At 35.3% G+C, this 16,069-nt stretch overlaps 1 protein-coding gene across 1 annotated transcript in view; it reads right to left on the bottom strand.

Moving 5' to 3' along the window:
- Positions 1–5,096, bottom strand: part of SAR1 (SUPPRESSOR OF AUXIN RESISTANCE1) — a 108,572-nt gene extending 103,476 nt beyond the window's left edge. The window contains exon 1 of the mRNA XM_088980273.1: positions 4,801–5,096. The gene's annotated coding sequence lies outside the window, so the exon portion shown is untranslated. The remainder of the gene's footprint in view (positions 1–4,800) is intronic.
- Positions 5,097–16,069: the final 10,973 nt, after the last annotated feature.

Genomic DNA, 16,069 nt, shown 5'->3' with positions numbered 1-16,069 from the left:
TATCTTACATGGAGCATATTACTAGATACTCTATTCCAAATCACGGAAGTAGTCATTAGTCATTTATAAGAAACACTCCAATATCCATATCTATATTTAGTTTAGTCAGTTGAAGGTCTTTACTTATATTTGAAAGGGTCTGGCCCAAAATCCCAGGCACAATGCAGTGTAAATTCTTCAAAGCGGGTAAACACTAAAAATATGAAAATAAAAACACACAAAAAGGACTTCAATATCCACTCCACGTTATAAAAAATTATAAAAAAAAAAGCTAGCCCTCCTAGCACTCATTGCATGAATACAATAAGAAATATTTAAAAGATATTAAAAAAAAACAAGAAGCAATAAGAAGTAAAAAAAAAATAACACTTAATAGGCTGCTGACCTATAGGATGTTTAAGCATACTCCACCTTCTGCCATGTAAACAATATTCTTTTCACAAAATTAATAAAAAAAAAAGTAAAGATCTTTCTTTTTGATAGCTTAGTATAAATTTTTTTTAATATTATCAAAAATACATACAAAATTACAAGCATTTCTTGGATAGGGTAGAGATTACTACCACCCCCAAGTATACAAGCTAGAGATTATAGTTGAGCACAATACAAATGATCCCTACTAACCCCCGTTGAGCCAATGCATCAGCCAGCCCATTTACCGACCTCTGCACTCATTTTTTTTTTATATGCATGCTCCTTATCAGTCATTTGATTTATCACATTTCAACATAAAACTGAAGCATCAGTTATATAAGTAACCAAGTATAATTAAACATCAGTAGATCACTTGCAATTCACAATTCACAATTCACAACTCACAACTCACATAAACTGCATGACATTAACACATATAACAGTCTTATCTCATATTCAAATGAAATTAAACAATGGAAGCAATCAAAATAAGTAACAAAAAATTAAAACAATTAACAGCAAGCAATTTTTACAATTTTATACGTACTAAATAAATACTAACAATCAACTTTATTATTTAATACGTGCAACTAAATAGCTGAGAACATAATAAACAGATTTTGCTAAAAAATAAATGCAAGAATAGGGCTGCTGATTTGCACATCCTCAACAAAAGAAGAAGAAAAGGGGGTCGAAACCCCTGTTTGTTGTCTTTAGAAGAAAAAGAAGAGAATGAGGAGGAAGGAAGATACAAAGAAAAGGGCAGCCGTGAAGCACAAACCGAAAAAGAAAAGAAAAAAAAAGGTCATACATGCTGGAAACCCTAAAAGCAAAATCCAGGGAAAAAGCAGATGGTGATACCTTGAAGCGGGAAATGGAGAGGGTGCTATTGGATGGGAAGAACTTTCCTTGAAAAAAAAAAAAAAAAACTCCTTAAAAGAGTAGAAAATGAGTGTGGTCTTGGGTTGAACCGTGATGCCCGTGACGACTAATTGAGCCACCACAGTGAAGCGGCGATGATTGAATGGAATTCATATATGCTCCCCACAGCATATCCCAACCGTGTATTGGGAACATCTCGGTTGAATGTGCATGTTTCAGATCACTAGGGGATAGAGCTGTCAATTGGACTGGATTTGGTCCAGTCCAACATTGGTCCATTTACAAATGGACTGGACCAAATCCGGTCCAAACCCCATACAAACCGGATATAGTCCAGTCCAATTGAAATGCAAATGAACCGGATTGGACCCAATCCAGTCCAAATTAAATGTTTTCCCCAAAAAATGTTTTCCCTACTTAAAAGTCAACAATAAAAGGATATGATTTCATTTCACAAGCAGTTTACTGCGTCATCTGATCTGAAAGCAATCGACAAAGAGCAAGTGTCTGAATTGGACCGGACCACTTACATGTGAAAGTAGTTGGGTCAAATTTTAAGGTTCTGTTTGCTGGGTCGATTCAGTTGTGGGTCACTACCATTAACGTCACTTGTGACTTGTGGTCTTCTGCAACACTTACACCAGAAAGGACGACTCTTTCCCATTTCAGTCGGCCATGTTTTTTGACTTTAGGACTTCATATTGACCAACTCGTTCACATTTTACGACCAGATAAGTGGTGCAGCATGGATGCATAAAGGTTGGTTCTTGGAACATTCTCAGTAAACCTGGTCCGGCCAGTTGAATAGCCCAAGTTTCTGGACCATATGTTACTTACCCAGATGAATCAAGAATCTTGCATCCATTTGTTTGACCATCTCTATCGGGTGTGTTAATAGGTAAACATGGTTTGAATGTCTGGTCAGACCTGCTTAGCCCAAAATACTCAGACAAGTATGTAAGCTAGAAATAGGATGGTTGGAATCAGGGTGTTCATCAAAAACCAAAAAACGAAATAGGATGATTGGAAGAAGACAGTAGGAGCTAGAGCTGACTCTATTCCATCCACAGATGGTTTGATAACTGTAATGAAGAATATATTGTAAAAAAATGGTGAAGATGAGAAGAAGAAAAGCTGAATATGCAAGATAAGAACCAGAGCATTGGATTTCTGATCTCTAATGAAAATTTCATTAAAACATAAAATAAAGAGAGATTACAAGGCTTGGTGTTACCCCATACTGAGAAAAAGAGATAACACAAGGTTTAACAAATTCTACCCCACAAATCCAATTGGGAAAACACAAAATAAGCTAACAACAGAACTTAACTACATGAAAATGCAAACCAAGAAATCCCATTTCAATTACTAGAAACATCCACCATCTCTTTTTAACAAGAAATGTCCTCAATGATTTGAACACCTCTGTTTTACCTGAACTGATTCCACTTCCTAACTAACCTCTCTCAATCAAAATGCCCCCAAATCTCTTATGAAGAACCAAACCTTGTATGAGAAAATTGGACCAAATTACCTGGTGTTTGCTTCAGCAGCTGTGCTCTTTCCCAGGATCCCCCCCCCCGGCCCCATAGAACTGGAAGCTAGGATCAGGCTTATCTCCTAAGTCACAATTTTATTTATTATTTTCAGTAATCCTTGGCTCACAATTGGTTAGAAGAAAGTTAAAAATCATATCCCATCCTTTTTCCACTTGCAAATGTTATTTGAACAACAGATTACAATATTTTAGAGTGAAACTTTGCTACTTGTAGCAACATCCGATCAAGCAAGGTCCTCTTCACCTGAAAAAATATCCCAGACCAGGCCAAATGTATATTGCTTGTACAACAACTATACTTTAATTGTGTATTCAATTCACAAGCTTTCTATTAGTCAAATTACCTGAACTGAAACGAACTCAGAACAGAGAGAGCATGTCACAGGGAAAAAAAAAGATTAAGAGAACTTCAAGAAGAACAAAAGCTTGAGGGGAAATATGTGCTTGAAGAAGAACTTTAAGAAACTTGATGCTTAGATATGGTTAGCATTGTCGTATCAGGTAGAAAGGGATTAGGACAAGCTTGTTGCATGGCTACTTAAATTAGCACAGTTGATAAAACTTAGAGCAGTAGATAGGAAAATGTCATAACTATCTATATTCTATAGTCAACAAGAGAGTAATGTCCTTGATCAAAATGATAATTAAATTTCGATATTATTCTTTTTGTATAAATTGAGCATATAGGGAGCGTCAAACCATTGCCAGCATTAGATGGATTTAAATGAAACACAGAACACAGCACATATGGAAGGGTGTGACTATTTTCAAAAGAAAAGTGACACCATCTTGTACTTCTAAGTTCTAACCTTAGGCTCTAGTGAAAGAAGTTTCTATTACAATGCAGAAGACAATTTGCAGTTGTATATTTAAGTTCCAAATTCCATACGAAACTAAAAGTTGCTACTTGCATGTTTTTGTCAAGGTTGAATAGATTTTCCAATTACATGTCAGTAGCTGCAAATGCATGGATAATTTTTTTTAATTATTATGTACGTGGATAATGTTACAAAACAATACAAAATAGAAAAAATATATATTGGACTTGTTCAATCCAATCCATTGACTTATTGGACTGTTCAATATGTTCAACCTGGACCGGATTGGACTGGTCCAATCCAATCCACTGTCCTATTGGACTTTCCAACTTGTTCAATTTGGTTTTAATTCAGATTGTGTCCAACTCAAACCTGGTCCATTGACAGCCTCACATCCCCACTCTTATCTTCTACCAATAGACTAGATATTGGTTCAAAACTTCAACCCAACCTAGACCACTATAAACCATTACAAATGGACTAGGTCCAATCCAATCCAATCCAAATTTTATAAACAAATATCTAATAAAAAAATATAAGAAAATTTTAAAAACCAATAGCATTGTTGTGAAAAACTCTTAGTTTTATATTTTATATTTTATAAAATATAAAATATTTTATATTTTATAAAAAATTTATAACCTCAGTTTATAAAATATTTTAAATTTATAGAAATTTTAAAACCAATCCAATCCAAATTTTATATTTTATAAAAAATATAATCTCAGTTTCAAAATTCTTAGTTTACCATTGTTGTGAAAACCAATAGCAATAATAACCCCTTGCCCATTGTTGGGATCAACTTACTAATTTGATAAATAGAATTTAAAAAACATTCCCTCTATAGTTTTACTTTGAAAAACAAAATGATAGTATGATTTCAAACTTAAACATATTCAAATCATAATGTTTAATCACTCAATTACACAAAAAAAGAGAAAAAATAAATTATTTCAAATGTAGAAGATAAAATCCAAGCTATATTTCTAAAACATAAAATAACAAGTCATCTGTTCAACACAAACTAACACATAACGTTTCCTTTGGAAACATCCTGAAATCCAAGCAAAGAAAGAGAGAATGGTGACTTCTGTGCTAGGTTCTAACGACGGAGGATAGATGAAATACCTAAATGAACAAATCGCAGAGGTCAGAGGAGAGGCTGTCGCCGCTGAAGAGGGAGTGCTGTGACTGCTGTCGCTGCTGAGGAAAGTGAGAGGGCGCTGAGAGAAGAGAGAGTGTTGCACTGCTCGGTAGAGAAAGTGAGAGGCGCTGAGAGAAGGAGTGCTGTCATTGGAGAAAGTGAGAGGGCGAGAGGAAGATCGCCGGAGAGAGGGATATACCGCCGGCGAGACTTTGAGATGGAGCGCCGAACCCTAGACTTTGAGAAAGTGAAACGTCCGTTCAAACTTCAAACGAAAATTAACGGACCAGTGGGCTGTTCGAACTTTTGGGGTTTGTCCATTTTCGATCCATTTTATGAATGGACGATTTGTGTTCGGACGGTCCGAGTTCATATCAATTTTAGGATCCAAATCCGTCCATAATACTTTCGATATCGACGGAATCCAACCCGAAACCGGTCCATTGACACCTCTACTTGCGATCTACTACCCCACAAGTTGTTCCGGTGGCAACGAGCTGGCCTTTTCACGAGCTATTCGAATTTGATTTGTGAAAAGTTCGACTGGACTCGGTTTCAGCCGAGCTTGAATATATATATATAATAAAAATATTATAATTCTTAATTTTTTTAAATATAAAATAAAAAATTATATATAATTTTTATTCTTATAAAATATAAAACGAGCTGAGCTCGAGCTTTTGAACTCTTGATTTGAGCCAAACTCGAGCTCAAGGTTTTGGGTCGAGCCGAGCTCGAGGTCAAGCTCAAGCCATGTAGAATAGTCTCGAACCGAGCTCAAGCCTGGAACTATTTGGCTTGGCTCGACTCGAATCCACCCCTAAGCACTATTATCCTATATTAGGAACGTCTCCCCATGAATGACAATAGTCTCAATGCACATTTGTAATTTCTCATAGGTAGAGATGTGGCCATATGGGAATTAGTTTGCATCTGCCCCCACAAAATGCACCCCCAAAAAACGCCCCACATGCATATCTCAACGTGCATTGAGGGCATCTCCCCCATTTGTCATTGGGAGATATTCCCAATACATGGTTGAGATGTTCTATGGGACGTTTTTGGGGTGCTTTTTTGTGTGGGGGCAGATGTAAATTCTGTGGAAACTACTCGTAAGTAGCAGATCTAAGCCTGTTCAGGATAAGCTAGTCTGAGTAGCTTCACTCAAATGTGGGTCAATTTGATTTGCAGACAAGATCAGAGTCAAAATCCCCTAGAATTGGAACAGAATCAAGTTATGATCCCTTTGTCCCGCATTAGTAGTATGGGAGGCTTACGTGAGATGTCTCGGTAGTATGGGATGCTGCTATGTGATATATATGGGCTTGGGTTCCCACCCTCTAACAGCTAGCTTTTAGGTTTTAGGGGTGAGTTATCCCAAGTCATACATCAAATCATCTATTCCTAATGCCTACTTGGTTTAATCAGAAATCGGAATCAGATTCCGATTGTTTCTATTTGGCGAGCTGGAATTGGAATCAATTAAAAATTTTTAATTTCATATTAATCTATTTATTATTTTATTATTACTTTATTATTTTTTTATGAATATATAATTATTATTTTATTAGTGCTATGTTATTATTTAATAATTAATATCTTAGTATTTATCATTAATTTATGAAATAAATTATTTTGATTTATTTTATTATTACATTAAAAATATTTCATTACTATATATTATTAATAATTTATTATTTTATTATTTTTATTAGTTTATTATTTTATTTTATCTGTATTTATTACTTTAAATTAGGGGCTAACATAAAAGCAAGAGACGTAAAGTGTATACAAAATCCACAAAGTAGAAACATAGAAGTTAATAGCACTGTTGGTAAAAGTTTAAGCATTATCATAGAAAGTAAGTGCCATGGTGATTGATAGGGTGCGTTAAAAGTGAGTTATATAGTTAAACGATATGGGACAATTGGTCAAAGCAAATAGGAAAAGAAAAACATAGGGAGTTAACATAAGAAACTTTGGCAAATTAAGGCTCCGTTCGTTTTTTATAAGTTACATATTCACGTAAATGCAATGGGTAAGTGTATTTATCCATGTTCTTTTATTTCTCATGTAAATAAGGTAATGACTATTTTAGTCATAAAAATCCATTATTAAAAAGGGCATTTTTATCTCATTTAAGTGTTGGCAACTTTCCCCCTAGGTAAGAAAATTATTTACCCACCTAGGAGATGGATATCACTTACCCGAGTAAGTGAAGTTCGACTTCTGTCAGGGCAACGCCCGTTCAAACAATCTTTACAGCCTTGCATTAGGAATATCTCCCATTCATGTTCTTTATTTCATGAGGAGATATTCCCAATGCAAAATTGCAAGAGGCTGTTGGGTTGGTGTGAGCACGGGCTTGCCCTGACCGAAGCTGATCTCAGGTAAGTGATACCCAAGAAAATAAATTTTCCCTGATCTCTACATAAATTTGAAAAAAAAATATGAGATTCTTGGTCAATGGGAACCAAAATCCCATTGACCAACTTTTCCCCTCTCAAAATCCGGAAAAAGAACGCCCCCTAAATGTTTGACAATCCGACAATTTCCCTCACTTTGAAGCTTTGCTGCTTTCACGTACAAAGGACGTGTACCCGTATGATTAGATATTGTTGGAACGTATGAGAAGAAGCCAATATGATGCATCTGGTAGAGAAAAATTGAAGGGATAAGCACCTGTATGTGGGGTGGATTCTGCAAATGGGACAACTTGCACCAGTGCGAAAGCCCAAAAGGAAGGCAAACTTCGATTGCAAAACAAGAAGGAGCTCAGCTAGACTGTTGCTTGGGGCCAACGAAGCAACAGTCCACTTTCATGTTCTATTTGAACATAAAAGAACTTAAGTCAAGGCTACCGAAGCCCAGTCCTGTCACAAAACCACAAAGTACAATGCAGTAGAGAAACCGCTTGAAAGAAAATAGAGAAGATAAGTCCACTTTCATTGCCCAACATTGCTTCGAATACAGTTAGCTGACAGGTTACCTACAATTTTCTTTATTACTGTGAACATTTCTCCCCAAGGCATTTAATTTAATTCTTGTACAACTAAACAGTGACCAATCCCCAAGGCATTTAATCTAATTCTTGTAAAACCGAGCACTGACACAAACAACTTTAACATGGTAGAAATATCAACTATGTACCAAAACACTCAAATAACTAACCAATGCAAGAAATAAGGAAAAAGTATGAAGAGAAAAAGACAACCGAAGGAAGAAAAGAATTGAAAGTCAATACAAAGGTTCGACACACGAGTCCAAAGCCATAAATTAAGAGAAACATTACTTAAGTAATGCCCTTAAAAGATAAATCAGAACGCCAAAGGTATGCAATGTACCTAAAGACAAGGACTCAACATTAAGTGCCACAACACTCAAATGCCAAATCTATGCAAGAAATAAGAACATGATAAAGAAGTCAGCATAGAATAATCCAATTAAAAAAAAACAGGTAAAGGGAAAAAGAAAGCGTTCCAAAACCATGTTAAACGGGTAAGCGAAATTTCAAAAATTTTCTAATCCTTTTGAGAATTGAATTCCCTAAATTTTAAAAATCGCAATTTTTCAGGATACCAAAGAGGGAAATGTATATTTGATACGGATACCAAAAACACAGATCGTAAGGTAGAAGCTCACGCCCAAATCAATCATAAAATCAACCTCCACCGAAAATGTCGTAATGTATTTCTGGAATCGGTTCAGCAACATAGTTTTTAGCAAAACTGCAATTTAGCTGCTTTGATCGAATTGGGGAAGGTGAACACAAAATTCCTCTAGATTTTTCTTGCAAAAATCAGAATAAAACCGATCTCTATCAGTCTCAAAATAGTTGTGGTCAAATTAGGGTTTCTTGGGAGACAAAAAGAAAAAGAGATAACAAAATAGAGAGGTGTTCTAGTCTAGTTCGACATCTTTTTCTTTTATCTCTTAATAAAGCACTTCTCCTAATCAAATTAGGAGATTATTCAAATCTAATTTTGATATGGACTCTATTAAGTGATAAGCCTTATCCTCTTGATAGGATGGATGCTCCATATCCATTTTCCAAACCCAGATTTGCCCAATGTCACATTACAACTTAAACTGTCATGTGACAAATTAATTAATCATATTAATTATGGACCTTAGGCCATTAGCTATAAGGTTCACAACCCAATGATGTTGCATGGCCAACTTAGGTCTAATTTGTATGGTGTGGGACCCCACAATGACCTCACATAAGTCTACATAGGTTTGGCCCAACCTTTGTGAAAAAGTTTGGCTTAACTCATTGCTAAACGCAATGAACTCCTGAGCACATAACTATGAATTCCTGAGCACATCACTATGGGATCAAAATGGGCCCAATATTTACACTTAAATGATTCTTGAATTCAACCATCCTATGAAGACCCAAGGATAATGGACTTAAGTAAAATAAAGTCCATCAGATAATCAGCCATATAATGGTCTCTTATACTTAACCTCTTAGCCCATAATGATCAAACACTGCCCAACAAGAAAAGATCTCTCCCCTGGCTGCAAGGTGCATTGTTATGCTCTTTTCCTGGATGGATCTTGGGAATTAAAACATTTTGCAAATATTTTTCATACAACATAATATATATCATATAAATATATTTTGCAAAACCAAATCTCAAACATAGTTTAAATCCACTATTGCTAGTTTAGGTTTCAATCAGAAAGAGTGTAAGCCCTATCATTCACTTTGTCCGACAAAGGGGTTGATCCTATTACTATGATCACCCATTCAAGTGAATTTCTCAAGCTGCCCCAACTTATCTAAGTTTTGACCCTTAATGGAACTCACTGATTGGCATATCAAAGATAACACAATCCAACACCTAGTGTAGTACCATAATCAAATATAGGGTTATGTGTAACTTTCTAGTTTTGCCCATCAATCTCTAAGGTCTAGGGCATAACTTGAAAATGATATGGGTTTAGTGTTTCAACCAAACACACACTGCATGTACTTTGGGTCTAATCTTAACAGTTGAGAAAAGTTGCCACAACTTCTTTGATAGCACATCAGTGTTAGCCTTTATAGGATAAACTCCCCAAATCTATCAAACAGTTAAGAACATTCTAAACTAATACAAGTCTCATAAGTGTCCAGTTGAAAGGGTAATTTCATACAAACATACCAATATCAACATGAAATAATAATGTACTTTTATTCATTTACAATAAATGTATCTATACATTAATCTGATTGGAGTTAAGGGCATATACTGTCTAACACAATAGACGAATGCACAATCGAAGTAAGGAGAAAGAAGTTAATGCTAAACGAATCTATTTATAACAGAACAAGTGTAAAGTGTGTAAAAAACAAGATACTATTAGACAAAATCATTATCTTTGGTAGTCACTTAATCGAATTCACCACTATAATTGTGTATTTTTTCCAATAAAATAAACATTCATCATTAGTACTATGATGACACAACAGTAAGATTCTCACCTCCAAAATTCTTCACCCATAGGTTATTGCTAAAAAGACAAAGAAAAATGACAGAGCGCTATGCAAGAGGATAACAGTTACCGTAAATGGATTAGCATGTAATACTTCATTTAATACGCAACAGGATTATTGAAGCAGAGATCTACATGAGAGCATCGTATGCAGATATTTTGCATACTTACTCATCAAAGATAATTAAGAGTTTGCAGTCCATTTATTATATTTAACTTTCAAAACCCCCAAAGTGCCAATTTAATTAATTCTTGTCAAACCACCAAACAAAATCAAGCAGACTTACCAAAGACTACAACTTGTCTTGTATGGCAATATCAAGAATACAAGGACTTGTAGAATTGCGTAGAGAAACAAATGAACAATACTCAACACCTACAAAAGAAGAAGAATTAGGAAGGATAAAATTATATGAACAAAGTTTACCATTCACCTGGAATAGGAACAAGAATACAAGAAGGCCATGTATGATTCCCCTATAACTAGAAACTCCCACAAACCCAAATTGCCATTAATAACATGATAAATAGTCTACCATTCCAACTAACACCCTACATTTCTCGATCCATAAAGCAATAGTAATGATGATAAACATTTGAACAGAAGCATGATTGGAACACAAAAAGATGAAAGAGTGGGTGAAAGAGTAGAGAAAAAAGAGAGATAGAGAATCGAGAGTGAGGTGACAGAGTGGGTGAATCGAGATTATAAGACATATTGATGGGTCAATGTCTTTGGTAGAGCCAAAAGGCTACTTGACAATAGGTTATGGGAGATGTTAATGAGTAGACAAGGTTGTAAGAGCCTATGGCGTAGTTGGTACTGGGTTTTATAGAGGCTAGAGTGTATCACAAAATTGGTGAAGGATGGTCTTCTATATTTTCTAATTGTAGAAGATCTATCAACTTGTGAGCCTTGCCTCAATGGTAAGATGACAAAATGGCCATTTACAAGTAAGCTTGAATGATCTACAAACACACTTGACCTGATACATACTGATGTATGTGGTCCCATGAATGTTTGGACACAACCAACATTGTTATTTCATAACTTTCACCAACGATTATTCTCTGTATGGTTACATGTATTTAATGAGACATAAGTCTGAATCATTTGAAAAGTTCAAGGAGTTTAGACAATAAGTCGAGAAACAGTTAGAGAAACACATAAAAACCTTTTGATCAAATCGATGAGGCAAATATCTCTCCGACGAATTCAGATACTACTTAAATGGCAATGGGATTATATCACAATTATCTCCTCTTGCTACACCGTAGCTAAATAACGTGTCAGAGAGAAGAAACCAAATTCTATTGGATATGGCTAGATCACTCATTGTCCATTTAGAACTACCCATATCCTTTTGGGGGCATGCATTGGAAACTACAATTTACATGTTGAACCGGGTTCCAACCAAATCGGTTCCTAAGACTCCTTATGAGCTATGAACTGGCAAGAAACCAAGTGTGAGACATTTGAATATTTGGAGTTGTCTATCACATGTTAAAAGAACAAGTGTAAACAAATTGGAATCCAAGACCAGTCGTTGCCTATTTATAGGCTACTTCAAGGGCTTTGTAGGGTACCTTTTCTATAATCTGAGAGAACAAAATATGTTTGTTAGTTAAAATGCCTACTTCTTGGAAGAAAAATACATCTTGAACGATCATCTCAGGAATTTGTTTTTGATGAAGAAACCTCAAGAATAATGAGAGATGTCCCACTGATTCTAGATAATACCCAACTTAGAATATCTACACGGGTGTCTAGACTTCTAGTTCGTTACGGATATGATCAAGAAATTTACTTGATGAAAACCACGAAAAATGAGAAAGATCTCGTGACTTATATGGAAGCTATGTTGGATATAGATTCTTTGAAGTGGGTAGATGCCATGAAAGTCAAGATGAACTAAATGAAAACAACAGAGTCTAGACTTTCGTAAACCCGCCCCTAGGGTGAAAGCAATTGATTGCAAATAATTTTATAAGAGGAAGAAGGGCCTTGATGGAAAGGTTGAGACCTATAAACCTCATCTTGTAGCGAAAGGGTACACTTAGAAGGGAGTCAATTAGGAGGAAACCTTTTTGCCTATGGCCATGTTCAAAACAATTAGGATTCTGTTAACTACAACAGCATACTATGATTATTAGATTTGGAAGATGGGTGTCAAAACTACGTTCTTGAATGGAGATCTTACTAAATATATCTATATGCAATAGCTACAAGGCTTTGTTGCCTCGAGTTAGGAACATATGGTGTGTAAATTGAACCATTTATGGGTTGAAGCAAGTTCTAGAAGTTAGAACATCTGTTTTGAATCTATGGTTAAACAATTTGACTTTGAACAAAATCCGGATGAACCTTGTGTAGATGATATTTTACTCATTGGGAATGATATATGAATGTTGGATATGGTGAAAGTATGTTTTTTATAGCAATTCTCCATGAAAGATCTTAGAAAAGTTTCTTATATCTTGGGACTTCTGTTAGACAATGTATGCCCTTAGCTCCAATCAGAATGATATAATACCCTTAAACTAGACACATATGAGACTCGTATTAGTTTACAATCTTCACAGCCATTGGATAGATTTGGGGAGATTTATCCTGCCAAGACTGACACTAATGTGCCACCAAGTTGGTTGGGGTGGCTTGTCTTAGTTGCTAGGGTGAGACCTGAGGTACATGTAGTGTGGGTTTTCTTGAAACCCTGAACCCGACCAGAATTCTAGTATTTTCTCTAGACCTTGGAGATTGATGGGCAAAACTGGAATGTTACACCTGACCCCTAGACTCGATTATGATACTGCACTAGGTGTCGAATTGGACTGTCTTTGATATGCCAATCAGTGAGATCCTTAGAGGGGGTCAAAATCTAGGTATGTTGGGACAGTCTGAGAATTCATCTGAGTGGGTGATCATAGTGACAGGATCAGCCCCTTTGTTGGACAAAGGTAATGATCGGGGATGCACTCTCTCTGATGGAAACCAAAGCTGCCGGCAACTGATTTCAATCGTTGAAATTTGTTTTTGCAAAATATATTTATATAAAGATATACATATATATTATGGTTTCAAAATGTTTGCAAAAGGTTTTAATTCCCGAGATCCATGTGAGTAGAGAGTGCAACACTGTTCCTTGCAGTCGAGGGAGATGTCATCTCTTGTCGGGTAGTGTTTGATCATTATGGGCTGAGAGGTTAAGTGTAAGACCATTGAGAGTAATACATGATAGGCTAATCTTGCATCTGCCCACAATCCCTAGGTTTTTATAAGGTGGTTTGGCCCAAGGACTAGTTAGTGTAAGTGTTGGGCCCATTGAGAGCTCATGGTGATGGGCTCAGGGGTTCACTATCCATAACAGTGAATTCGGCCAGGCCTTGTAACAGAGGCTAGGCTGAACCCATGTGGTTGATGTGTAGATCAATGTTCGGGTCCCACAGCATACATGAAAACCCAACTGGGCAGCGGTTTGGAGGTTAGTGAGCACATGGACTTAATGGGCGTAAAGCCCAATTCGAACTAGTTTAATTAGATTAATTAAAGAGGGGCGAATCTAGGTTTTGGATCAATAGATAGGATAGGGAGTGATCCCTATCCACTAAGAGAGTCCAGATCCAAATAAGGATTTGGATCAGGAAGCTCCTAATGAGATTAGGAGGGCTGATCTAATCAGTAGATAAGATAAGGGCTTATCCTTATCTCTTAAAGAGAGTGCAAATTCAAATAAGGATTTGAATTAGGAAACTCCTAATGGGATTAGGAACTGATCTCTTTAAGGTTATAAAAAGGGGAGGAGGGAGAACCTCCAAGAACACAACAACTCAATCAGATCTCAAATCACAAAAAGAGAGAAGACAACAACAGTAAGACTGCACCATCTTCTGCTCTTGCACCCTCCTCCTACTGCCGCCATTGCCAATTCGTTCTACACTGTAGGAGCGATCAAGAAGGGTTCTTGATATCAGTTTTTTGAGAAAAATTGATCTGAAGTTGTGTTCACATACCCTCCATTGAATTCTTGTTGAAGGATTTGGTTCTTGTGAAGAACCATTTGCTGATTCTGCTCCACCCTACGCTGTGTCATCTTTAGTGGGAGCAGTCTTTGGAGATTTCCTTGGGTGTGAACACATTCGTTGGGAGTTACTACTACTCATCAACATATTCTGCTCTACCCTACATATGGTTACATATTCACGACAAAGTTCAAAGTATCGGATACGCTTAGTGTATCGGGAAGTCAATTTTAAGATACGTATCGAGATACGCTTTGGATACGCATGCATATCGGAGAAAAATTAAGATACGCATAAGAAGATTATAAAAACTTCAATATAACATAAAAATGCATCAATAACACTAAATATAAGGCTTTAATAAGATATATACATTAAATTAATATATTTTAATAGAATTATAAGGAACCACATCATACTAAAGTACTCAACAAAAGTGAACATCTAAACAATGTTTATTAAAATTATAATCATATTTGAATGATAAATGTCAAATGAACAATGGATATGGTAGATCAGCCATATATTAAGAATATATTCAGTGTTTGTGGACAAATCATAATAAAAAATAATTAATTAATATTTATTTTTAATTCTGAAAATTACAAAAAAAATCATACTTAATAAATTTTCTGTGGATATGATAGATCAGCCATATATTAAGAATATATTCAGTGTTTATGGACAAATCATATTAAAAAATAATTAATTAATATTTAGTTTTAATTCTAAAAATTATAAAAAAATAAAAAAAAATCATATATTTAAAGAATAAATGCCAAAACACCAAATGATCTATGAATATGATAGATCAGCCATAGATCTACAATACATTCAATCATTATGGACAAATCATAATAAAAAATAAATAATTAATATTTATTTTTTATTTCCAAAAAATACAAAAAAAAACAAAACAAATATAACATGGAAAGTTTTAAATCTTACATGGATATGGTGGATCATCCATAGGTTTCTAACATATTAAGTGCTAACATTCAAATAAAAAAAACAAAATTTTTCTAATTTTTTCTTTAGTTTATTTTTCCATATTTATTCATAAAAATCCATAGATCTACACATATAATAAAAAATGTGATTTTTGACATGGATAATGTAGATCAGGTAGGTTTAGAGCACTTCCAAGCATTCAAACAACAAAGAAACAACAAATCAAAGAGATTATATGAAAAAATTTAAAAACTCACCTGTTTTCGCAATATTTTCCAAAACTTCAAAAATGTTCCCAAATCTTCTAGTTTGATGCATTTTTGTTGTTGTTGTTGTTAATTTTTTTATTTTATTTTTTATTTTTATTTTTTTGCAAATCTAGTAGTGTAGGCAAGTATATGAGAGGTTTGGAGTGGTTTGGGAGGGAGAAAAGGCTTTTTTCGGGAGAAAGAAGCCTTCTTTCCATAGTTTGAAAATTTTAACTTCCGCCTGTATCATTTTGGAGTCATATCGGTCGATACACCCTGATACGATACCAGAATGGTCGATACAGTACCAATATGAGCGAATGGATACAAAACATGGGATTTTATAGCATATCCCATATCTTACCCTAAAAGATACGATACGATACTTTGAACCTTGCTTCACGATGGAGTCCTATGCAATTAGTTGGAAAAACAACAAACAAGGGTCAATAGTAGATTCCATGACTGAGGCCGAGTGCATTGCTGCAAGTGATGATGCTTAGGAAGCAATTTGGAAGCAACAAACAAGGGTCCACAGTAGATCCATGGC

Source organism: Nelumbo lutea, chromosome 3 (assembly GCF_056320005.1).
Source record: "Nelumbo lutea isolate HS-2025 chromosome 3, American lotus-T2T, whole genome shotgun sequence".
NCBI classification, from domain to species: domain Eukaryota; kingdom Viridiplantae; phylum Streptophyta; class Magnoliopsida; order Proteales; family Nelumbonaceae; genus Nelumbo; species Nelumbo lutea.
The sequence above is the reverse complement of the archived record's forward strand: the minus strand, read 5'-3'. Positions and strand labels throughout refer to the sequence as shown.